At 42.2% G+C, this 26,416-nt stretch overlaps 2 long non-coding RNA genes across 5 annotated transcripts; one reads left to right on the plus strand and one right to left on the minus strand.

Annotated features, from left to right (window-relative positions):
• The first annotated feature begins 49 nt into the window (after positions 1 to 49).
• LOC107208437 lies at positions 50 to 18,275 on the plus strand. Of its 4 annotated transcripts, none has more exons than XR_004498538.1 (4): positions 50 to 4,322; positions 6,412 to 10,395; positions 11,150 to 11,219; positions 15,464 to 18,275. It is a non-coding gene; the product is annotated as an uncharacterized LOC107208437 (long non-coding RNA). The 4 variants fall into 4 exon arrangements; XR_004498537.1 differs by lacking the exon at positions 15,464 to 18,275 and adding an exon at positions 14,505 to 14,812; XR_004498539.1 differs by having other exon boundaries at positions 51 to 4,322; positions 6,412 to 9,345.
• LOC107208438 lies at positions 16,203 to 26,416 on the minus strand. Its single transcript, XR_001523213.3, has 3 exons — positions 25,999 to 26,416; positions 24,574 to 24,699; positions 16,203 to 16,286 (listed from the first exon to the last, which is right to left on the minus strand). It is a non-coding gene; the product is annotated as an uncharacterized LOC107208438 (long non-coding RNA).

The raw sequence follows: 26,416 nt of genomic DNA on the forward strand, positions 1-26,416 counted from the left end.
CCCGAAACAAATCGCGCGAGAGCCGGGGCGAGGCCGCTGCCTCAGGTCTCGCGAGACTTTGGTCCCGGGTGGAGGTGGCGCGATTCGCGCGCTGAGGGAGGAGCCGCCTCTCCGCACGGAGGCCGCCTGGGGGAGTCCGCGATGCTGCTCCTGAGAGAGAGGCCAGCCTCCCTTTTTAATGCTTAGCAGTTTGTTTTCAGGCCAAATCATAAGAAGTGTTGCTCTCAAAAGTGCCGTCTCCTCAGCCTTTGGTTGCAAAGACTTGTCCCTCCCTCCCTCACCTGAACAGCGAGGTACTGTGGCTGGCACAAGCGTGAACCTGCTGCCTTGGGCAGCAGCTGTGCCTGGCCAAGGGAAACAGCTGTAATTACAACCTGGGACGGGATAATCACTGTGCACGGTGAGGATGGACGGATTCTTGCCACCTACAACTGCAGGCACACAGGCGGCTCCGAAGCCTGCCTTGTTTTGGAGGACAGTGGGCCATGATCTTGAAGAGAGTCCCCGATCTTGTATGATGAAATCTCAGGTCTTACCGTACTTATTTAGGTGTTTGTGAGCTGGCAAATGCCCTGCCTGCCTGTGTGTCACTATTGCCACTGGCTGTGTGTCCCACATAGGCACAGTGCCCGATGCTGCAGTGCAGAACTTGCCGTGGCTCTGGAGCACACAGGGACAGCCAGGCCCTGGCACTGTGCTGGGGTGTGCTGTAGCCAACCACAGAGAAAATGTGCTTGGTACCTGGTCAATAGGGGCAGGTGTTTCCTACACCTCTCCATAGAAAAGCAGGGCCTTCAGTCCAGAAAGTCCTTAAGGCCCCTTCAGTGTTCCTGAGTGGTCATGATGCAGTGCACCTGAACAGTCTTGGCCATTCATATTTGGTGACTGGACACTGACATTTTGGGCAAAGACCTGGCCACTGTGGGTTGTCACAACGGTCTCTCATTAGGGCGATCAGATGAGAATCCAAATTTGTCCAAATGAGTTTGGGAAGGATTTGGATAAAAAAGGATGTTCTAAAGGGATCTATGAGAAAAGCAGAAATGTAGGAGCAATTTCTTAGAGGATCTGCTACTGCATTTTTGTTGCTGTCATAAGTATAAGCTAGGAAATAGCTGTGAACTGGTAAACAGGTGGAATAATTGACACAGTGTGCAAATAGAGGAGTGTATTTTCTCTCTTGATAACACCAGCACTACTGTTTTTTTTTCTGAGGCTGTTGACACTTTAACACTGGCTTGCCTAGACAGTTCTGTGTGTGGCTTGTGGTTTGTATAAAGTCCAGAAGATTTTCTGGGATATGCTGGTCAACATGCAATTGTAGCAGATGGGAAGATAACTGTAAAAGCAAGCCTATGGTGGCTGTGTTGTTGCATCCTGTTTAAATTGGCATGACTTGCAGTTTGCTCCTGGGTAATGACTTCAGAGAACCTTTTATGCAGCAGATCTGTGAAACTTGTAGGCAAAGCAAACCTTCCTGTTTCATTTTAGTGCTCTAGCACATTCCAATTATGAATCTGCACATCATTCACCAGATGGCGAAATAATGATATAACTTCAAATATGTTTTCAGAATTAAGGAACACTGTTCCCAGTTCTGCTTAGAGAAGGCTGAGGAAAATGTGTACTCTTTAGGTACACTGAACCATTGACAAGAACTGTTTCACTTGAAATAACCAGTGTCTCGTGGCTCTTCAGCCCAGCTGCTACTCCTAGCACAAAATCCTCCTCAAAAAAAGAAAGAACCTCTTTTGAAGTCTCTTTACCCTGTTTGTTAGACAAGGCTGCTGAAGCTGAGCACCTCTAGAGAAGAGGTTTAACATAGCAACATAAAAGTCAAGGTGATAGAAAATTCGCATGTGTTTTTTCTAAGAACAGAAAGTAAAAAAAATATAATTCTCTTGCCATCATGTCTACAGTCAAAATATTTTAATAATGTTACCTTTTTTACTTTCCAAGCTGTGTAATTTGTAGATTTTTGAACAGAGTTCCTCAACACCAGTGCATTATATTTTTGTGTTGAAGTCCATGGCTTAGAAGTTCCTTGTTTATGCAGAGATTGAGTGCAAGTGGTTTAGCAGTACCAGTATGATCCCGAACTACAGATTTATTGGTATGGGAAAGGCGGGAGATCCTCTTGGAGCAATCTCTACTCAAAGCAGGGTCACTACTGAAATACAACCACATCATTCAGGACTGTTGCCGTGCGTGCAGTGGTGAGTTGCTGCTACCTTCTGAAAGCGTCTCCAACCGAAGGTGTTTGGATAGGCAGACAAGCACACAATCCTACACACAGCAGCCACGGATAGCGGTGTGGGGGCTGAAGAATCAGCCAGCAGAAGGACTGTGGCGTTCCCCTGGGGAGCTTCTCCATAGGAGAGGCACTTCCTCTTACAGTGAGAAAGTGTTTCTCTATATTTCTCTAAAGACTGTCCCGAGAAACCTTTCTTTCAAGATCAGCAGTATCACCCATCCAACTACCAATGTCTCCCGAGGCAGAATGGGCACCAACAGCATCCAGGAAACTTCCAGCAGAGTGCAGGATGGCCTCGCGCTACGACAGCAAATCAAATGCCACCACACTTTGCGAGGCCCACTGTCCCACCTCGGAGACCTACCAACAACCTACCAAGGAAGTGGACTGTGGAGAGCTCCAGAAACCCAACACATGGAGTGATTCAGGCGGGAACCTGGCGCCAACTGGTAACCAAATTGTCTATTTCAAAGTTATTGACTCTGTATACAAAGTTCACACAGGAAAATGGGGACCTCTGGGAAGCCCTTCCAACATTTTAATCCTTGGAGACACCTTTCATGGCCCAAAACAAGTTTATGTTATCTCAGAAGTACAAACTATCAATCCAGGCAAGGAAATAATTTGTCCAACTTTCATATACTGACTTGCCATTTTTTCTCCCAAAAGAAACTCCTATTGTGCAAGCCTTTTGGTACCACCTAACTGCCTGGAACAGGTTCCTCTCAACCCTACCACCATGTGGGCGCAGGTTGTGGGCTCCAGGAAGCCAATCATAGAGTGTGATCTGTTCTGTAAAGGGGAAAAGATCTATTGCCCAGGTACGCTGGACACCGGAGCTGATGTTACCATCATTGTTCACTCCGAGTGGCCTGCCATTTGGGAACTCCAGCCTGTGGTGGGGATGATCTCAGGGATTGGAAGGGTAGCAGTCTCCATGCGGACCAAATGAAATGTCATCATAGAGGGTCCTGAGGGAAAGATGGCGACCATCACACCATTTGTAGTAAGAGCTCCAATAACACTATGGGGGAGGGATGTTCTATCACAACGGGAGGCAATCTTAAAAATCCACAGTCGGGATTTTTAGTGGGGGCTGCTGAAGTGTGCATGACACCTAACATCCCCAAACTCACCTGGAAACAACACCATCCAGAGTGGGTTGATCAGTGGCCCCTGTCAGACACCAAGTTACACGCACTTGAAGCCCTTGTAGAGGAACAACTTGCCAAGGGACACATCACAGAGACCAATAGTCCCTGGAACTCCCTGTCTTTGTTTTGAAGAAACCAGGTAAGGACAGGTGGAGGCTCCTCCATGACCTTAAGAAAATCAACAATGTGATAGAATATATGGGTCCCCTCCAGCCAGGCATGCCCTCACCCTCTATGCTCCCTAGAGACTGGAAACTGGCCATTATCAATATCAAAGACTGTTTCTTTAACATACCCCTCCATCCCTTAGATGCTTCAAGATTCATGTTCTCCGTCCCCTCCCTGAACAGACAGGCCCTTCTAAAAAGGTATTGGCTCATACTTCCCCAAGGGATGAAAAATTCCCCAAGTATCTGCCAGTGTACATTGCCCACATCCTGTCCCCTGTGAGAGCCCTGTTCCTGGACTCCATCATATTACATTACATGGACAATATCCTTATTTGTGTGCAAGATGACAATTCTCTTCACTGGACTCTACATAAGACAATAAAAGCAATTGAGGATGCTGGGTTTGAAGTTTTTGAAGACAATATCCAGCACACCTGCCCTTGGGACTCCTGATCCATGAGCAGATGGTCATACCCCAACAGCTCACCATCCAGGATGACCTGAAGACCCTGCAGGATCTACACCAGCTCTGTGGGTCCATCATCTGGGTATGTCCCCTGCTTGGGATCATGACGGAAGTCCTCACGCCACTCTTCAGTCTGCTTCGTGGCAGCGAGGACCTTGGCTCACCACGTGCCTTCACGCTGGAGGCCCAAGATGCCATCGTCAAGGTCCAGGAGGCCCTGTCTTCACGACAAGCCCTTAGCTACAAACCCAGCTTGCCCTTCCAGCTTGCTATCCTTGGTAAGGCACTGTGTTTATATGCGCTTGTTTTCCAATGGGATGGGACATTGAAAGATATACTTCTTATCACCAAGTGGGTCGTTATTCACCACCAACCTACTAAAACCATCACTATCCTGCAAGAAATCATGGCAGAACTTATCAGAAGGGCCAGATCCCGTCTCTGCCCTCTTGCAGGTTGTGAGCTCACGTACATTTTTCTACCACTGAAGACAGGTGAATTGGAGCCTCTGCTCCAAACCAATGAAAGCCTCCAGTTTGCCCTTGACAGCTACTCAGGCCAAATTTCCACCCATCCACCTGGCCACAGATTATTTAAAACAACATTTAATCTGGTCCCAAATTCACTTTTAAGCAAAACACGACTTAAAGGTCTGACTGTCTTTACCGACAGCTCGGGGAAATCCCACAAGTCAGTAATGGCTTGGAGGAACCCCAGGACACAAGAGTGGGAGTCTAATGTCCCTGTGGTGTAAGGTTCTCCACAAATTGCAGAACTAGCCATCGTCATCAGAGCTTTCAAAAAGTTCCAAGAGCTTTTCTGTTTGGTGACCAGTTTGTTATATGTCGCTAGGGTAGCTATGAGGGCTGGACATTCTTTTCTAAAGGAGTTCCCCAATCAAAGCCTATACAAATTGCTTTCTAAATTAATATTCCTTATCTCCCACAGAAAGCAACCTTACTACATCTTTCATGTGAGGTCACACACTGACCTCCCAGGTGCCATCGCTGAGGCAAACAGGAAAGTAGATGCACTTGCCATGGTGGCCATTGCAGCCAATGTTCCAGATACCTTTGCCCAAGCAAAGCTGTCTCATTCCTTTTACCACCAGAATGTCCTAGCACTAATTCAAATGTTCAAAATACCCAGAGATCAAACTAGGGCAATTGTTGCCACCTGTCCCAGTTGCCAGTCCCTTTCAAATCCCAGCTGTGAGTTCTGGGGTAAATCCCCGAGGCCTTAACAGCTGCCAGATATGGCAAACTGATGTCACACACGTTCCCTCCTTTGGGAGAGTCAAATATGTCCACGTTTCAGTGGATACATTTTCTGGTGCAGTTTTTGCTTCAGCCCACGCAGGAGAAAGTGCAAAACATACCACCCGACATTTTTTCCTTGCACTTGCTACCCTGGGAGTCCCACAACAGATAAAAACTGATAATGGGCCTGCTTACACCTCCCACAGGTTGAGGGACTTTTTCAGCCAGTGGGGGGTGAAGCACACCCCAGGCATACCTCTCTCCCACAGGGCAATCAATTGTAAAAAGGACACATCAGAACCTCAAAGGAGTCCTTGATCAGCAGTGGGGAGGAACAGAAATCATCCCTCCTATTGAGAGGCTCTGTAAGGCTCTATATGTCATGAATTTTCTAAATTGTTTACCTACAGAACCTGACGCCCTTGTAATACAGCACTTCTCTAATTTGACCCAAGCCAGACTCACAGAGGGGCTGACGGTGCTTATCAAGGACCCCAAATCACAACAGACATCAGGACCTTTCCCACTGATTACCCGGGGGAGAGGGTATGCTTGTGTGTTCACACCATCCAGTCCCAAATGGCTCCCAGGGAAAAATATAAAACCTTACTTGGGCCTGGCAAACACCACCTCTGCACCAGACCATTCACAACCTTCTGAGACCCACACAGGTTCTCAAAAACAGCAAGGCACTGCTGCCTGTAGATGGAGATGTTGCCAAAAGCGGTCGCCACAGAGAACCACTCCAATCGCTGCCAGGTCTCAAACAAGATCGAGTTCAACACCACATCACAGCCAAGACAATGCTGGATAAGCAGAGCCCCTGAAACTCCCTTCCCCTTTCCCTTCCTGTTCCCTATCCTCCTTTTTCCCCTAAACACCTCCCCAAATGCCAACCTGTTGCATATTTGCACTACAATGCACCTTAATGCCACTGCTGGTGACTGGTCATGCGTCCCCTCTGTGCAAAATGACCCCACCAGCAATCAACTACCTCAACCCTAATACCCACCCCCTCTACACAGTTTTAAAGGAAAAGGGGGGAGAGAGGTGAAGGAAAATAACCCCCCTACAAAATCAGAGTTAATCTTTTTATATTCTGTTATAGAACATGGAAAGCAAAACCATCCTCGAATTCCCAAACCTCTGGATGCTCCTGAAAACATCGGTTGTGGATGCCTGGCTGGTAGCACAGCCCAGACAAAATGTGTAGATCAACCCTCATGAAGACCCTCAAACAAGATCGTATGTGCTTGTCCATGGGCAGCACCACCAACCCTTTGTCATCATGCCTTGTGGAGGTTCCTTTGAAGCCCCATGAATATCCATTCATGGGGAAAGAACCTAACCTGGTGGACACTTGGGATGAGTGGACAAGGATTTACCCCATGCACCAGAGGAACCCCAAGAATTGGAGCTTTTGGGGTCCTCCAAGGCCACTTACTGTGTAAATTTTGACTACTGCCCAGTAGGCAAGGCATGGCCTGCCTCTGAACATTACAGGGTGATCCAGACAAAGAAAAATGTCTTGCCAAACAGTAAAATTTATAATCAATTTAGGTGGTGCAATTACACCAGCAGCACAGGATCCGCCTCCTCTTGTCGTCCCAGAATGCCACCAAAATGGGAGTGTTCTTAGTCTGTAGGGATGGAGTGGGCAGGAATCCCTTCGCGACTCCAGGGAGGTCCATGCACTCTTGGACAGCTTACCATCCTCACTCCAAGCTCAACCCTGTTTTCCGATTGGCAGAAAAAGAATGAATTGGCCTGTTGAAAGAGAGGACTCACCCAATTAGAGGAAAATTGCGATAGCCAAATTGAAGATCGGTCCTACACAAAGAGGGTGGTGATGTCGGCCTTTTTACCTTGGGTAGCTGCTGCTAAAGCCCTCAGTGAGCTTTCTCACCTGGAGTGTTGGCTTGGTAAGCAGGCCAGCCTGACCTCCTCTGTATTGAGTAACCTTCTGGCTGATGAAGAGACGGTCAGGCATGTGACACTTCAAAACCATGCTGCCATAGACTTCCTGCTCCTTGCCCATGGGCACAGCTGTGAGGAAACTGATGGGCTGTGCCGCTTCAACCTAGCAAGTCACAGCAAAGGCATCCACACTCGCATCCAAAGACTTCAAAATGCAGTTCAGGAACTCAAGACCGAAAAGGAGCCCCAATGGTTTGAGAACCTTTTTGGAAGTTGAGGACTCGAGGGATGGGTTGCCTCCCTCCTGAGGAGCACTTTTTGGATTCTTTTAATTATCATAATTTTTCTATGTATGTTCAGCTGTTGCAAAAGTTTGATAGCAGTCTCTGGGAGAGGCCTTTTTAATAAATAAAGAATCAGCCAGTGGAAGGACTGTGGCATTCCCCTGGAGAGCTTCTCCACAGGCTAGGCGCTTTCTCTTATAGTGAGAAAGTGTCCCTCCCAGAGACCTCTACAAGTTGTATGTTGATTTATTGTATCCTATTGGTTTTCTTCCCCCTCACTCTACCCTATTACTTGTATCCCAGTTTCCCCCCACCCCTCTCTTTCCCTATATAAACCCCAGTGTTTCTCCTGTTGAGTGAGAGCTGCTGTCAGTGGCTCCCTTTGCAGAGGGCCCTTCTCTTAATAAAGACCTGTTCTCTGTGGAATGCCACACAGTGCTCTAGTCCCTCTCTGCATCGCCGGAGAGCTGCCGCTGAGCCTGAGCTGACAATCACTTGCCAGGCTAGGGATGTGCCTGTGCCCCAGGGCTGTCTCTAAAGGTGCTTCTTCAGGGAGGTCGTGGCACCCCTGCCATCCATTCTGCCACAGCACAGCAGGGTGAGACTGATGGGTGAAAAGACAAGAAGGGTTTTTGTATGGAGTTCCAGTGGCATTTATTGCAGCCACACACTGCAGGAGTCCAGGGACAAAGAGAAGGAAAAGCTGAGCACTCAGGATTATATATGGGTAAAGAAGGGTGGATCAGAGGGCCAGGTTCCAATGGGTGTAGTGTAAAGTGGTGCATAAGAGGGGTCAGGGAGAGGGAGAACCAGTGGGATAACGGGAGGAGGATTGCACCAAACTGGGGCCAATGGGGAAACAGGGAAGGGAGAACTTTCTAGGGGAAGGACTTAAAAGGTAAAAGGGGAGGGACAGCCAACAGGCCAACTGGGAATATAGAACTAAGGTGCCTTAAAATGGCTGTGCAAAGAACTTGGGGGAACACTTTTTTGTTTATGTTTTCACATGGGGGAAAGCCTTTTCTTTCATACATTCACCTTATACTGCAGACACTTCCTTCCACGCCATTTCTGCCCTGGGCTCTGGAGCCTCCACACAGGACTTTCTTCAGCCTAGCGTCAAAAGGCCCTTAGGATGAAGATTACACAGCCTGCATAGAAAAGCTTTTCCACACTTTAATTAACCTCCTAGCTGTTGTAGTATGTTTATTCAGTTCTGTTAAAATTGTTGGTGTTTTGTCTGTTTGGTATGTTCCTGGTTTCCCTCCATTTACTGCTTTGGTTGGTTCCAGTTGTCATGTAAACCCTCCCAGTTTTCTTGAATATTCCCCATCAATCACCTTTACCCTGCCCCATCTCCCCATCCATCACTGTAAACCCCACCTCTCCTTCCAGCTCCTTCCATGTATATCATCCCTTCCTCAACATGTTATTGGTTGTTATGTTGTATTCCCACCTTCTTTGTATCCCCATTGGTCCCTGATACTGTGACCTCCTCCCCTTACCCCTCCCTCTGTGAGCTCCCATTGGACCCTGGACTGTACCCACCCCTGAGATAAAACCCAGTTCGCAGAGGTGCTCTGGGCTCTCTTTGGTCCTGAATTCTCCCAGCATAGACCCTTGTGTTCAGCCCCTCTCCCGAATAAACCTGTTCCTGGGAAGTACAGCCGAGAGAGTCTCCTCCATCCTTTTGCCATCACCCACGATGCCTGATTTGGCAGAGCCTGGCAGGATTCGGTGCTCTGAACGTTCTGCAGTGGGATCGCCTTTCCCCCGGAGTTCCACACTCCTGGCCGGCTGCCCATGCTGGAGTGGCACCGTAGAGCTAGCCCGGAGCTCCAGTGCGTCCAAGATGCGTCACCTAGTGGTTTTCTTTCTCCTTTTTTATTCATTTGAATGTGACTTTATTTGTATGGTACCTTCATGAATAAAAAAATTCGAATTCCAGTTAAAATTTATTGAGTAACAACAGTGTGATCTGTAACTATAACTAACAGTTGCAGAACTGTAGATGATGCAGCCAGGGTTGTTTGAGTGGAGACTCCAAGTGGAGTCTGTTTCTACTTTTTCTTAATAGAATCAAAATGTGGGTTCCAAATGCTGTGTAGCACTCTGGTTTCTACAAAGCTGCTAAGCTTCTCTTGTATGTTTGCATGCATGTGTGTCTCCATACACATCACTGATTCCAGGGCCTCTGCTGCCATTCTGGGCCTGTATTTCTGCATTTCCTGTCCACACAATGACTACTTGTTACTACAGCGTGGGTCAAATCTGGTTTTCAGCACAGAGATAAAAGTAAATGAAATTTGGCAAGGCTACCTCGTAAGAAAAATTGATGCTACATCTAAACAAATTAAGACAGAGTTCCAGACAAGCCTTTGTGAGTTCAAGCAAAACAAATCTGACATCCCTCAGTCCTGAGGCTTTGAAAGCCTGTGGCTCTTTGTTAATAATGGCAATTCTGTATTTACTGGCCTGCAGGCCAGCATCCTGTATTTCTAGGTCATTGCGGCAATAACAACTCTATGGATCAAAAATATTGGAGTTATAGGCAGTAGTCGATGTTATTAAACTCAGTTCCCAAAGGATATTTTTCCTGCCTAATTTCTTGTGAGCTACACAAGCCTAACAAGGTGGTTTTTTGTTAAGAGTTTTGGAAGCCTCAGGCCAAAAAACTTTAATTACTGAGGTAAAGAAATAACCACACTAGAGCAGCTTTGAAGTACAAATGACAACACTACTGGGTAAAATTTTATTTTCATGGTGGCAGTTCAACAGTTGTCTTCATATTCACATCAACAGTGTGGTGTAAGAAAGTATCTTTAGAAAGAAGGCAACAGAAGGAGGCGAGGCTGGCAGGATCCTGGCTGTTACTGCTAGAATGGTGTCTGGTACGTTGGCTCCAGGTGTGAGCAAGCCGTATTTTGTCAGGTCCTATTGAACAGTTTGTGTGACAAAGGGGGTTACAGGGGTGGCCTCTGTGAGAAGCTGCTGGAAGTTTCCTGTTCCAGAAGAGCCAGTGCCAGCTGGCCCCAAGGCAGACCTGCCACTGTTTTGGCCAAGACAGGCGTTCCCTGTCTGTATCTGTTACATTTCCTGTGCCCTGTCCCGCTGAGGAGGACAGGCAGACAGGAGCTTCAGTGACATCCAGACAAGGCCAACCCACCACAGCTACATAGGCATACATACAATCTCAGAGACTGCAAAATTATTGATAAAAATGACTTTTTGTGAAAAGAGAAAGTTGATATTTTTAAAACGCTTTAAGTCAGGTAACTGCTTTCCTGAGCACAAGCAGACATTTTCTTTATGCTTTAAATTTTTCTGTTTGAATAAAATACAAAAACAATGGATAATCCAAGAATGGTCCTTTTCATATTTGACCACTAGATGATGCTGTAACTCTTAATTGCAAATGATACTGTACTGTTAACATTCTGGTTTATTTTATAGAACTCTGCAGCATTTTTATATATGAAAAATTGGTGGTTTCTTTTTCTTACATGCATGGTAGCTATAAGCACATATAGGCTAGTTAGTTTCTGTACAAATCAATATAGATCAGACATCTCAGCAATAGCTCTTCCTGACAATATGGGGAATTTCACATGATTTTTGAAGCTGTTCTTATGTTCTTCTTCCTAGATGCAGATGTGGACTGCTTTGAGTAAAGGCTTTTGCAAAAAGGGGAAAGTATACTGAGAAGAGATTTGAGGTATGTAATTCAGGTTTATGTTTCTTTCTGTTTATCTGTGCTACATAGTCAGTTAGAATGGTGGGTTTAGTTTTGGTTTTGGAGTTTATATTTCTGTGCTGTAAGATCATCTGGAATGAAGGAGGATATTTCTATTTAGCATTTATTGTTAAAAATTAGGTGTTCTTACTTATTTGCATAGGCATTATTTATTTTTTCTGTTTCCGTAAGTCATTTCCCACTTTCATATTTAGAAGCGCAGTGGTTTGATCCACACTGTTGGGGGTCTTAGCCAAGAGCTCCGTTAGAGTTTCACACATTACGCCATTGTACTGATGATCTTCTCAAAGTGATTTCAAGAAAACAGCGTTCTTTCATGTGAGCTAATTGTTTTTCACCATTTTCCTTTTCTATGAACTACTACAAACACTTCTTATTTTTTGCAGCAGTCCTTCCATCTTCTTAGCAGAAAAGTTAGTACAGTATGGCTGAATTGATTGCAGCAGACAAAGCAAACATACTCAACCAGCTACCTTCTGTACAGAAGTGCTAAAGGCACAGCTCCATTCAGGTGATCCCCATATGTCAAAACCAGAGAAGGAATGAAAACAGGTTATACAATTCAGAACAGCTTGCAAGCTAGGTCAGTGCCAGTCAGTTCCAGCAGAAAAGGAGCTTTGGAACTAGTTTAATATCAGCCTTTCCCACTTTGAGATATGCATGTAGCACACTTCTGCCAACCAGAGATCTGGATCTTATTTTCAATATGTAAGCAAGGAAATTACACTCTCTGAGAGGTAAGGAGTACATGAAGCTTGTTTTTCCCTCACTGCAGTGGCATCTGCCACTCACACTGGGGTCTGATCAGGAAATACCTACATGACACTACAATTCCAACTTCACTGGGACATTGTTCTATCCACAGCAGGCTTTGAGGCGAGGGATAATTCACATTCAATTTAAAAGTAAGCTTCATTTTTGCAAACTCATTAACAGTTATACTGAAACTGAGGTCCTGTCACATAATTGTGGTAACTCTCATTTTGAACATGATTTCACTCACTTATTTTGAGGTAGGCTTATATAAAATCACCAGGTTGCAGTAATTTTGCTGAATACGTAGGATAATACTGGGTTTTACTTACAGCTTAATGTCAACTTCAAAAACACCTAATACTGCCTTCCAATAAAAGATATTGCCTACTTACGTAGGCAACAAGTACCTGAAGTTTACAATGCCCTTAAAAGCTGCTGAAAATGCTGTGCCAGTGGGATGCCAGTGCTAGGAACTCCAAGTGTCCAGCACATGCTTACACAACTGCAGTGTTCCTGCAGTTAACAAATTCTTATGGTGTAGCATGACAAAAAATCCTCTGGCTTTCTTCAGGTTTATCCAGAGGCCAGCCTTGGCTTCCAAGAGATTAATAGCAATGGTTAAAAGCCACTTTTTTTTCTTCTTCTGCCCATGACCAGCCAATTTAGGTGCTTATTTCACCAGTAGTCCCACTGATATCCAAGTACTGTGTGACATACTTCTTCAGTATTGGTAAGATCAGCAGTAAAAATATCTACCTGGACTTGCTCTGGTCTTAAAACTATTGGTGTACAACTGTAAGGACTAAAATTGATAAAAGAGGCATCATCACCATGATTTCAATTAGAAAAATCCATTCCATTTTAAAAATATATTCCCAAACTCGGAGGAATCTTAGGTTGTGACAGACTCCTACTCTGTTTGAGTGATTATTTTTTAAACTTCTTTGTGTCTCAACTCTTTATTTTTAATGCTAGGCAGTACATCTATTTCTTCTCTGGCAAAATTTCTTTGGTGGGAATCTCATTCTTCTTGCAGAAGAAGCTTCTCTGCTGCAAAAAGAATTTTCTTTGATAACTTTAGAAAGTCTTCTAGAGATTTATTGACTTGAATTACAGCAGCTTACTTATCACTAAGGCTTTGTGTAAATCACAGAAAAGGATAACTAATTTCATATGGGAATGAAGTGGACTTCCCACATTTACGGCTGAATAGAAGAGCTCAAACAATCATTAATATCTGATGTGTACATCTACACTTTATATATTGCACCAAAGTCAGCCTAGAGGTTGGAATCAGATCTTATTTAAAAGGAGAAGTATATGAGAATATGAGAAGAATGAATGAGAAGAGTGAATAATGAGAAGACACTATTTTAAGCCAAACAGGAAAACATCAGAATATTTACTAGTGCCTAAATTCTTTCCAGTGCAGAGTGTCTATAAAACTTACTTCACAGCTCTGCTTCATTTAAGACAACTATAAATGGCTTTATTTCCCCCTAGGACCTGTTTGTTGTACCCTAATTAGGAGTTTTATCTACCATGTTATTATTCTGGTTCTATTGAATACAAGCATGACTGCTTTGAAAGGCTTTCAAGTGCACACTCCTATAAGTCCACTTTTTTCCCCTAGATTTTATAAAACAAATTGTTTTCATGTTTATGTTATGATATTTAAGTATTAATTATCCTCCCGAGACAAACATTCTTTTTCAAGATAAAAAAACTCTGGGGCTAACCAAGTTGTTTATACATTTAGCACAGTTATTTTTGTAGCACAGTTTTACTAAAACCTATGCAGTGAAGCATGGCATTGCCTTCATCTCTGTGCTTCCAGAATGATCGGGAAGAGGTCTGTAATTGAAAGATCATCATCTTAGTAATCCTTTTTTCCTATAAATATTTCTCAGACCAGGCTGCCTTGGGCAAGGCCACTCGGTGGAGTTTCATGGTATCCCAGTGTTACACACAGACTGTTCCCTTTGCCAAAAGCCTCTACAGGCCTGGGGTGAACACTCTGCCTCCAGCACAGCTTTTTGGGAGCAAGCTGGAAGCACATTAGTCCCATTAATTACTGGCTGGATTGAAGTCTGAGCATTCAATATAGTTCAGATCAGAAAGCCACCAGGAAAGCTGCAATTTAAATTTACTGTTCATCAAAGAGAACGCGCAGATGGCATACTTTGTCTAGGGGATCACTGGAATTTCTTACTCTTAGTTCCTGAATTTAGGAGGAAGAAATACTGTCTTTTTAGTTACTAAAGTAACTTTTGCATCTGCTATAGGGATATAGCAGTGAAATGAAATGGTGAAACAAATGGAAACAAGGCACTGTTGAACACAGCCTTGGGAACATGGCAGTCAGGAGGCCATAAAAAGCTTTTGACAATCAGAATGACAAAGAGAAGGCTTGGAAATGTAGAAGCCTTGGCTGCTGTGGTTTGATTCCTGTCATAGAAAAAGAATTTGTAATGAACCAATACTTTACAGTCTTGATTGCTTCATATAGTGGGGAAAAAGCCCAGACAAACTGCAGCCTCATGTTCAGCAAACACTCGGACCAGAAAGCTGGGAAGATGAATGTTGGAGGAGTGGGAAATGAATGATTTTCTTCATGAGGGAGCTGCCCCATACCACTGTAACAATAGGGGTAAGAGGAAGCTGCTTTGGTGTTACTTCCAAGAGCTGTGCTGAGGAGAGCCCCACTGTCCCTGTGTAGCCGTACTCGGGTGCTTTTGCTGGGCTTTGGTTTGCAGTGGTTTTGTTGGTGTCATGAGGTTTTTTTTCATTTTTTCTTCTTTTTTTGTTTTTGTTTTTTTGTTTATTGTTATTTGCTTGGGTTGTTTGCTTTGTTTTGTTATTTGGGGGGGCTGTTTGTTTGCTTGTTTGCTTTTTCATTTTCCTACACCTACCCCTTTTGTTTGCAAATCCATTCATCAGTGTAGGAAATACACCACAAAGCCTGCATAAGGTTCATGAAATCTCCCAGTAATCTTTCTGGTTTCTACCCCTGATGGAAGGAACCAAATAGCAGATCCTTATTTACATTTTGCATAACCTTTAGTTAGTGGAGGAAACTTCTTGTCTGCTCTAAAATAAGCACATCTGTCAAACACTGCATTTACTGCAGCACATTCTTGTAGCTTATTACTTATTTCAGAATTTTAGCCCAGAAATAAACCAAACCATTATGACATTTTCCTTTCTGCTTATTTAGCAATAATTTTGGCAAAAGAAACTTTACATGAATATTTTAAAGAGGAAGAGTTTGGGAGTTGTACACCTAAGATTCAATTAAGGGAAAGCTTGGCATTTTATTCCATACCCAACCCCCCACTTCTCCTCTTCTAAGTCTTCTAAGTGCAGTGACCTTTGTTGGATTTCACTTAGAGTGTATAATAAATTATTACTTATAACTTCTGAGATTTTTCTCTCCCTTTCACTTTCAGTAAAATTCTTCTGATACATTTTGTGAGGAAGCTGCCTAAGGAAGTGATTGATTTAGAGATGGATCAAGTCATAAATCTTCATCCATCAAGGATAGGCATGAAGTAGTTCTACTGAAGACAACTGTCAGGGATTTCCTGGAAGAAGGAGACGGGGGAATTTGAGAGAGGAGGTCCACAACCGGGAGTCCTAGTGAGAATCTGAGAAGACAGTTATTAAGGGAAGGGAAAAATCAACTGGAAACCTGTGGAGGCCCAGGGGTCTGCCACCAGGGTGGTCATACCTCAGCCCTGGAGGGGAAGAGGCAAAAGGGAAGAGACGCCCCTCTAGAACAGAGGAAGAAAAGGCCTCCCTCCCATGGGCTTTTTGCAGCCACATGTTGGTGCCTTTTGGTTTTTGTTGTTCTGAAAGTGTGTGGGGATTGATGTCACCCTTGTTCAGCTCCCATTTGCCATTTATGTGCCCTTCCTAGAACGTTCTTCCTTCCCTTAACCCCCATTGGCTCATGTTTTGCTGCATTGTTCCACCCGTGTTATCCCCTTGGTTCTCCAGGTCTTCAGGCACTCTCCTGCACCACTTTCCCTTGGACCTCAAGCCTCAGATCCAGCCCTTTTGCCCCTCATTTAACCCTGTTTCCTTAGCCCGGTCCTGGGTTCTGGTCCCTGAATTCATTCAAGGCTGTGTTCTTTAATAAACCAGTTGTCAGATTACCAAACAAGAAGCCATCCCTTTGCCTCTATCACCAGCAATCTTCAGCGGTGCTCTCTGGGCCCGAGAACGCGGGTCGCTCTCTGGGATCTCATTGCAGCATGCATGGTAACAAACCTGAAGAGAAAAGGAAATTGAAATCTAGAACACAGAAATAAAATCTAATAAATATTAATTAACATTGCATAATGAGAAGATATACTGAAGACTAAAGACAAGCTGCACAAGAATAAGCCTCAGTGGGCAGCATCTCTGGCCATCAGGAAAGGCGATAGGATAGGAGCTGAGCAAAACAGAGCAGCCAGGGCACAGCCCCACAGCAGCAGAGCAAGGTGAGCAGGAAACCTCCAGAGACAGCCACCACATCCAGCCTAGAGTCCACATCACAGGACAAGGTCACTGTGATGATACAGCTCTGCCAGGGAGGGACAGAGTCAGCCCTCACACGCCAGGATCAGTTCCAGAAGTTGCCAGGCAGGTCCACAGCACTGCAGCAGTCCAGGGTGAAGTCTGAAGGTCAGGGCCTGAATCGAGGAGCTCAGTAGCCACGTGCAGGTATGACCAACACTGAACTAGAGCAGCACTCCTCCAGCAGTGCTGTCCACACCACTGAAAGCCGAAGGCTCAGCTTAAAAACAGGTCCTGGGCCTATGGACAAGAAGTGTGAGTGGAGGTTCCAGCTGAGGCTGGTCAGAGCCCTTAAAGCCTATTGGTGCCTTGAGGGTTCTGACACCAAGAGGACACAAACACAGTGACCTTGACTTTCTGTAAAGCCTTTAAAATGTACCATCTACCTTCAGAATATGAAAATCCACTTTACAACTAATTGTTACATTTGGCACAAATAAGTATCACACCAGCCAATTTAAAATTAATTTGGTGTGCAGCAAGAATGCTTCAAAGCATGCTAAAAAATGGAGCACATATCAAATGACACTGCCATCAGGATGACACTAGTAACTGAAACCGCATACAAATACAAGTTTTAGCCATCTGTTTTCTTTTGTGGCCTCTCTGTGAACATTACAAGCATACATACTCTGCTGTGTTCCCTGTGCCAGCTGAGTGCTCCTACTGTCCCACCACATGGGGTTTCTGCTTGCTGGTCTGGCTGTGAGCTAACCCCACAAGAGCAGGATTGTTTCCTTTCTTTAACATGTGCCTGAAATGCTGCTGCTTCCCTGCCTTAGAAGAGATTTTCAACACAGAGCACTTTTTAGTAGCTTTTCTCCCTGCATTGCTTTAGGGATCATGGAGTTAGTCTTTGTGAATAATACCTCTAAAAGATACTTATGAACATTAATATTGTCATTTTGAATGCAGGGTTTGCAGAGTGCCTAAGTAGGGTGTCTGCATGTTAAAAAGGCACTTGGAGCATGTGAAAGATGAGGTATTTTGTGCCAAATTTCTTTTACATTGAGTAGGCCTCAGGAATAGCAAACTAAAACTTCCATTAATATTTTTATCAAAAAGTTCATTATTCTTTTAAGCCTTTTTTCTTTCTTTATCTTTTTTAAGTTTGGGTAAGCCCTAGTTTGCCAAACTAAAAGTCTGCCCAGTAATGCCAAACTAAAAGTTTCTCTGATATTTTCACCAAAAGCTTTCTATTCGAAGTATGTAAACTTTTTCTCTTCTTTTTCCTTCAACACTAATAAAGGTCATATTGATGCATGCTGAATCAACTATAAGTATTTCCTGTGAGTTGAATTTTATTTCCGAAGCTGCTGACCTGACTTCTGTGTATGACTGGATCAGAGAACCATCTGGGAGACATCTGTTAAGCTGTAGTATCTCCCAGAAAGGGAACGTATCCCACAGTTCAAATGCAAAAAGCTGAGGTAACCTTCCACTTCTATGCAAGTGTTCTTTAATAAATAGCAAGCAGTAAATAATAAAACACTGAGAAAGTTGCTTGGATTCTGTCCATAATGGTGCATAAGATCCACTTATTAATTTGATGACCTTGTATTTGAATACAATAAACTATAGCTCAACATTTTTGTTGTGTATCTGTCGCACTTTTTTGTAGTCACTGCTTTTAGCTATCCCAACACCCTTCAAGAGATTAGTATTTCTTAATAAAAACATCCAGTTTTTATTAAGATATTTATTCTAATGTGTTTACTGGTTCTCCAGCTGTATTTTTAGAAGTTATGGTAGTCTTAGTTTATATCTATCTATCTATCTATCTATCTATCTATCTATCTATCTATCTATCTATCTCAGAGTAATGCAGACACAATATAAGCAAAAAACCACCAAACCAAAACTCCCTCAAGAGAAAAAAGAGTCTTCACAAATGCTAAGTTTTAGAAAAGTAATCAGTGGGAAAAAAGTCTCTGATAATTACATTTCTTGTTCATACCATAACTCTCTGTAGACAAATGCATGCCTTTTCATTCTAAGTCCATTTATTTGACTTGTATTATTCTAGCATTATGGAAGTGCTCTAGTTGGAAAACCAGAAGAAGTGCTCTACACTGCAGACAATCTAAAGCTCAGAATAAGTTCTAACTTTTAAATCCTACCTCTAGGTTTCAAGTTAAGAAAACATACTTTTTCCTGTGAATATATTATTTATATTTATTAACATGGCCTAAACCACAGTTTTTCTGCATTTAAATCCCTCACCATTAAAGAAGAAAAATTCCCAGATTATCACTGAGCTATAGTAATTCTCTGCAATATACTGCAAAATAAATCTGTCATTGGCACTTAAGGCTGTGGTTCTAAGGAACATCAGGAATGGTCTTGCCAGATATGGATGTTACCATTAAGCACATAATTTTTGTAAGTACAAAATAACATGTTTGCTTGGCTATCAAGAAGACATGGAAATGAGTCACAGGATTTTTTTTAGTAATTGTACTTCTGTATGTTTAAATAAAAGGAAGTCCAAAAAATTAAGATCGTTCAAATAGTTTGACACTAAAAATTCATTCAATGATGAGAGAAATAAAAATAATTCACAGGAGCCTAATAATTGTGAAGTAAAAATGGTATAATTCTGTATTGTTTTACAGCTGGTATTAAAGTAAATCAGAGTAAAGCGGGAGTCTAGAAAGCTTTATACCTTGTGCTGCTGCTGCATTAGTAGAAAACAGGGGAACAGACAGTATTTGGTTTTCACTTTACTGATAATCTCTTCTGCCTCCTGGTTACTATTTAGCTGGAAAGTGTGAGAACATGATCAGCCTTCAGCCCCAGCACTGCAATGTCCTGGCCATTCACTCGACTGACCAAGCTGCAGATCTCCCGGGATTTTCTTAATTATCTTGGACAGCTGTGCTTTCCATGATCATTAGATTGTGCTAAGCCTCTCTTCTGTGCAGTGTCTAGTACAGTCTGTACTTGTATAATTTATTTTTAAAACACTCAGAAAATGGCCTCTGCTCCTGTTATTCAGCAAAATCATGTTACAGCTAACAAGTCACCAGAAGTTTGCGATAGGTCTTCATCTTGCTTTAATATAAGATTGAATTGCCACTGAACTTCGCTGCTTTTGCATCAAAAATCCAGTTAAACAATATATTCTAGTCCATGCAGGAAAAAAAGCCGGTTTTCCTTTCCTTTGTGCTGCAGGCATCCAGAATTGACAGGATATTGGGTTTGTGGGCTTGCCTAGAGTAACGTCACATCTAAGAACCGAGGAAGGCATCAGGAAGCAGTTATCTGAGTGAAACCATACATAAAAGATAATATTTTGCAAAATGTAGCATCAGCTAAAAAGTCTGCTAAGAAAGTTGTATCTTCCTGATGATTCTGTTTTGCTGACCAGGTACATAGTAACAAAGATCAAAGATGTCTCAGCAATCTGGCAAAAGCTGCTGCAAATAAAGCTCATCCATCACATCCAGTACAGTTTAAGGCAGTTGGCTCTGAGACAAGTGCCTGCACAAGGTACGAGACAGCAGGAAATCTGTGCCTGAGATGTGCAAGACAAGTACACTTGTAACAGTGAGTTTGTGACAGGTACACTGAGTGTGAGCCAATGCCATGGACAGGCAGCAAAGTCTGGTGCTATCACCGTTTATCTTATTTACATATAAACAGGAAAGCACCTCTGACCTGCAAGGTCTAGTCCTTGCATCTTTACTCCCTTTTCAGACCTTCTCTTCTCCAGCTTGCTCACCTTGCCAGGTCGTGACACCAGGTCTGAAATCAGGCCATGGTCCCATCACTGGAACAGCACAGGGGCAGAGCCCCATTTATGGATTGGGAGACCGAAGCTGCTCAGCTTCATCCACTGTCTGCTGAAGTATAACAACTTCATTCATTTTAGTGAATTTGTGAAAGCTTGTATGTAATTTAAATATGCTGAAGCAATACCTCCTTTTACATTGTTTTAATAAAACCTGTCACATACAGTCCCAGTCTGTAGGGATTGCTTTGAGACAAGTGAGCAGTATCATGTAAAGGAAGCTTCAACTTGAGGTTCCCAATATTGAATATTCACTAGAATGTCCAGTCTAATCCACAGATCTAGGTAACAAAACTTTGTGGAAGTCCTACGAAAAAAAAGTTTATTATGAACATCTTTCGTATTTCTTTTTCTAATAAATTTTACCTTATCTTTACTAAGTCTGCCAATGTCCAGGGTGGTTTCTTATCTCTTTAAAATTAGTCAAGTGATAATACTGTAAGCTCAGTGGGAATGTATGTATGTGCATTGACTTGTCTTTTGTTCAGAATTAAGTGTTTAATCTGTAAAGTGGTAGTTTCTGCTTTAATGTTCACCCTGATGAACCTTTTGAACCAGCAGCTGATTGTAAATGAATTTTTTTCTGAGAAACTTAATTTAATTGCTAAGAAACCTGCTCTATTTAGCAGTGTTTTAATAGTTTAAATGAATCTTACCATTATTTAAACCCATTCTGCCATTGAAAATGGCTTTAAAGAATTCACATGAAAGAAACAGAATATTCTAATTTTACTATGTCCTAGCTATTGCAAAACCTTTTTTTTTTTTTTTTTTTTTTCCATTTGGTAATCTGGCAAAGAGGAACCAATGGAACATCAAAGCATTTCTGGTGAACGACATTCCCAGCATCAGGCAGCCTGTGCCAAGCAGGGGCAAGCAGGACGATGTCCCATACCAGCTTGTCCTAGCCTGAAGGAGACCCCTTGTACCACTTGGGTCTCAGGCCCTGCTTACAGCAGCTGCTGAAACTGCTGGTACACGGCACAAAGTATGAAAAGCCCAAAGGGGAGGAATGCACAGCAAGTGGGAAGAGAATGCCACAGCAGGGTGGCCCAGTTCTGAGATTTCCCAGCCATTTTCTCAGTTAACAGCAGGTCTCCATTCTACTCAGTGTAGAATCCTGCATTATTTGTTTGACCTCATTTATTCCTTAAAGTTTAATATCCATCAGTATTTGTGATATAACCTTTACCAAGGACATATACATGAGTCATGTATGCGATGACTCATGTTCATCCAGATTCACAAAACTCAAAGCTCTGCAGTTAAAATGAAATGATAAAGTTTTGAGAGGGAAAAGCCATCTGACATTATAATGATGCATTTAAAACATCAGCCTCTCTGCAATCATCTGAGTGGGTGACATAAAAATGCTTTTCTCTGTCCATTTTGTTTTGTCAAAGAAATCATTGTTATTTCCTGTCAGGAAGTGTTTCACTCCATTATAGACGAGCATACAGAAATGTATGTTGTAATTTATATATTCCAACTCCCTCATATTAAGGGTCATATCACATATGTATGACAGCAGGAGAACAATCAGTCCTGTTAGAGAAAAGTGTAGTAATCTTCACATTTTATAATATATAACTCAAGTTGAGAAGGTGTTTGAGAACAACAGAAAATAACATTGCTGTCAAAATGACAAAAGAGAAATCACATTTCTTTACCTAGAGTATTTGGACTGACAAACTGTCACAGTTAGTTTTTCTGGTCCACAGAATAAGAAAACACTATCTGTATTTTTTGATCTTGAATGACCTTTATGATCTTGAATTTCTATCCTGATTTGATATAACCAAAAATCACTGATAAGGATATCTGTGATTTTTGGTTAAATCAGGATAGAAATTACTGCATTTGTTATGATGAACCAAACTATTTATTTTTCATTTTAACATGTTCTAGGAAATTTATTACAGTCTTAATTTTCCTATAGTTGATGTGGTTTGAATATCTGATGATATTTAAGTGTGTAGATAGATTTACATTGACAAAATATTATTGGTAAATTATGTATCCCTTTCTTTCACATAGGAAATACCCTTAGGGTTAGGTATATTTCCATTTAAATACTTTGTCTTTTTTTTTTTTTTATGTCTGCACAACCTCAAGCTTTACATGGAAAAGAGGAGCAAGGACTTCAGTAAATAATAATGTGTAAATAACAAAGACCTGATTTGCATCCCAAACCCATGTCTTTTCATAGTTTACTTGGAAAAATCACCTCAGAAGCAGGAAAATATAAGACTGTATTGCTGAGACTTTCTTCAAATGTTTGTCTATTTAAGGTATTATGAAAACCTATCATAAACTGTAAATGCAATTTCCAACTAGCAATTTGGCAAGCTAACTGTGGCATCTATTGGCAAAACAAAATGTGCAAGAAGGTGCAAATAAAAGCAAAATGCAGAAGGTAAGTTGATGAGTTATGTGAGGAGATCACAACCCAGTTATGGGCCAATACCAGGCTTTTATTTTAATTAGGGCTCTGTACAAAACAGGATTATGATGATCATAAAGGCTTCATAATTATTATATGGGGGAAAAAATAGTCATTGTGCATATTGGGATTTGAATTCTAAGCCCTGGAATTTCCTCCATGGTTTATATCAAGTGGAAAGTAAATGTGGAGGAGCACATCAGGATGCCCTGGGTGCCAGGGTTTGCCCCAGGTGTATCTAACTGGGCTGCAGCACCAAGAGCTGCCCAGAGAAGAAGCCAACAGAAAGCGTGACACAACGAGGAGAGAGGCTCATTCCAACTGCTTAGTTACAGACAATTTAGTAAAGCCTGCAGAGGATGTGTACAATGGAAAACATCTGTGTCCACTGATATATTTAGACTGCTCTGCTGTTTAAAATAAGTATCTCAGACTGTGAGAACACCAGGGAATTATCAGAGAAAGATTTTCACTGAGGAATAGCTTGCATTATTAGAGGCAGACTTGGAGATCATTATCACCTACACTTAGGTATCCATCTCAGGTACTTACACTGGAACTGAAGACTCTTGGTAGGAAACAAAAGTCAAAAGCCACTTTTACAGGACAGATCAGTCTGTAATTTCACAGGGAAACTAATACCTGAATTGGCATCTGAGTGAGTTGACTAAAACAAGCTGGTGTGAATATGACTCTTGTTGGGCACCTTTGCCACAGAGAGAAATATGCTACATATAAATACAGGAAGGAATGAACTTCCCCAGAATTTCTAAATAGATTAATTTAGGATGTGTACTCGTATTGCAATACACAAAGTGCATTAGTTGAGTGTGTATAAGGAATATTCAATTCTTACAAAATCAGCTCTTGAGAGAAAGGCTCAGCAGGGTACTTAACGTATTTTGAGTTAGGCTCCTCCACTTTTTCAAAGTAAAACCTGATTTATAGATTCCAGCATGTACTATAGGGAAGCAAGAGTCTCCTGACAAAGCTGAGCAGTCAACTGGAGCCTCCTGGACACAGGATAATCTTTATGTTGTTTGTGTAACAAAAAGAATGAAAATAAGCCCTATGGGTTAATATTTTACTGAATATGAACATTCAATCAATATAAAGTTGTAGTAGAAGATAGAGCAGCAATCCTTAACTTCAAACTAGTCCAGTAGAGAAAGACATTACATTTGTCACACACCATCCTCTCTTTCTCACTGTTTTTTGACTGTGGGTTATATTAGACTACTGGCCAGGCACAGTACCTGAGCACTGAGACACTGAGATATCCAGATGCTGTCAGCAAGCGGTGCTGATTCACTGAAACTCTCATCCCCACATGGTACCTTGCAAATGTCCCTAAAATCCATGGAAATCACCCCATGAGAAAATGTCCCTCCCAACAACACAGTGAAAGCCTGCTCATTCTCCTAAGTGCCCAACATCAAAGATAATCCATTTATGTCAGCTGAAAAAGTCAGCTGTCACCAAGAGCTGGATCAGACTCAGTGCCCAGCTAAGGAACTTGATGCAGAGATTAGTAAGGGATATTCTTTAGCCTGTATCATATTTGTAGCTGTTAACATAATCGTATTTTCTGACCCCAAGCCACTTGTGTGGAATTTCAGCAGTGCTAGAGCAAAGCTATGCCCCAGCTCTCCTGCTCTGCCCAGCTGGCACCACACTTCAGCAGTGGGCAGAGCTCCAGTCACAGTGTGGGTACAGCAGCTCTAAAGGATTGCCACACATTATACTCATTTAACACATACCCGTGTTACTGCCTGGATCAGAAGTGGGAGCAAGGAAATTCTTGTTTCTCTAGTTCTCTTCATGCTCAATTTGGGTTGAACAACAGCAAGGGCCACAGCACTGCTCCATTCCTGACAGGATTTAATCTGGGCAGGGAGGACACCTCATTAAAACAATGGCATTTTTTAAAGTTCTCCTCACAAAATTATCCATTTATTATGAAGCAGCTCACACTCCACAGTGTGTATCACTTTGGAAATGTGAATACAATATAACCTCTTCATTTTAGATATTCTCTGAGTTGGCAGCTTTATCAAACAACAAAGACGTACTTGTAGACGCAAATGTGTGATTTTGCAGTAGATGAGTTACTAAGATTTCACTGCTTATTTAACACTAATAGTCTACTCTATACAATATACTCTAATACAATGGTTGCATTGTATTACATTCTCTTTATTTTTGCTTCAGAATGATCTTTGAGCTTTATAAAAACACTTATTTCTCTTTGTTTTCTCCCCATCTTTGGGGCGTTTCCTCTGCTTGAGGAGAGGCCCTTTTTTTTCTGTTTAGGGGGCTGAAGAGGTGCACAGCCAGCCCGTGTTTCCACATGTGCATAGGGTAAACCTGCATCCTGCTCTGTGCTCAGCATGTCATTCTGCCTTTGGGACTGCAGCTTCAGTAATAATGGTATGAAATCAAAGGAAAAGTTTTATCTCTTGTTTGAGAAGCAGATGAATAAAACTTCGTGTTTTCCATGATTACCAAGATAGATTTATGGATTTATGCCTCATTTCCACTAATGCATTTATTAATCAAAAATAAGTAATAATTTGAAGCACTCGTAAGAGTTCCATTGCTTTTTAAAACAGGCTTCAGGCAATTCCTCAATGCTTCCTTGACTCCACTTACATACTTTTCCAATGGCCAAGAGTGCAAGGAATGTCTAACAAGAGGAGACTAATTGTTCCATCTTGTTCACCACTTTGCACCCTGCTAATGACAGGTTTTGAAGGAAAAGTAGCAAGCAATAGATGACATAATGCTTTAATAAACACTCCTGTCTCTGTGCAAGGGAAGAAATATATTCCTCAAAGCCTCAGGATTGGCAGATCTTATTATAAGTTTTCTCCTAGCTACTGTTGCTGCAAGTGTTATTCCTGGCATGTGAGTTTTAATCTGCTTTTGCATCTGTCAGAATAGTAGCCCATGCCAGCCAATCTCATAGGTTAATTATATGTCATTCACAAGGATTTATCAGCCTTTCCAATATTTAAAAATCAAAGGCCAGATTTCTCTTCTAGGCTGTTAACTACAATGTTCGTAAGCACATATATAGCAAAGGCAACTTAATAACCAAGAAACAGCTGGAGTAATTCATCATTGGCCAAGCTCATGTTAAGGGAGCCTCACTAACTCACACAGAACCACACTCACAAACTCACCTTGAGATTTAATTTACTGATTTTCCCAGTCTACCAGAATGGACTGTATTGATGACTGGAGGTTTAATCCGACTTTTCTCAAGTTTACTCCTGAATGGGGTATACATCTGCAAGAGCAAAAGTTACATATAGTTATTTTTGAGTTTCTGAACATGTTTGCACCAGGAACTGACAACTCTGACATTTCCTGTGGCTTAAAAAAGGAGAATGTATTTATAGCTCTCTGAGTTTCCACAAGATATAGTGTTTCTGTCACAAATTTCTTGCATAAATATGTACTCTGTATGAGATTGTAGTAGGACTACTGTTAATGTTTGCTTTTGGCCTTCCCATATCTACTGAATATGTGTCTGTTTTTACCAGCCTCAGGTGATCTATATTTTCCAAAACTGCAAACTGGAAATGGGAAATGTTTCAG

The sequence above is a fragment of the Parus major genome, chromosome 8 (genome assembly GCF_001522545.3).
Source record: "Parus major isolate Abel chromosome 8, Parus_major1.1, whole genome shotgun sequence".
Taxonomy (NCBI): domain Eukaryota; kingdom Metazoa; phylum Chordata; class Aves; order Passeriformes; family Paridae; genus Parus; species Parus major.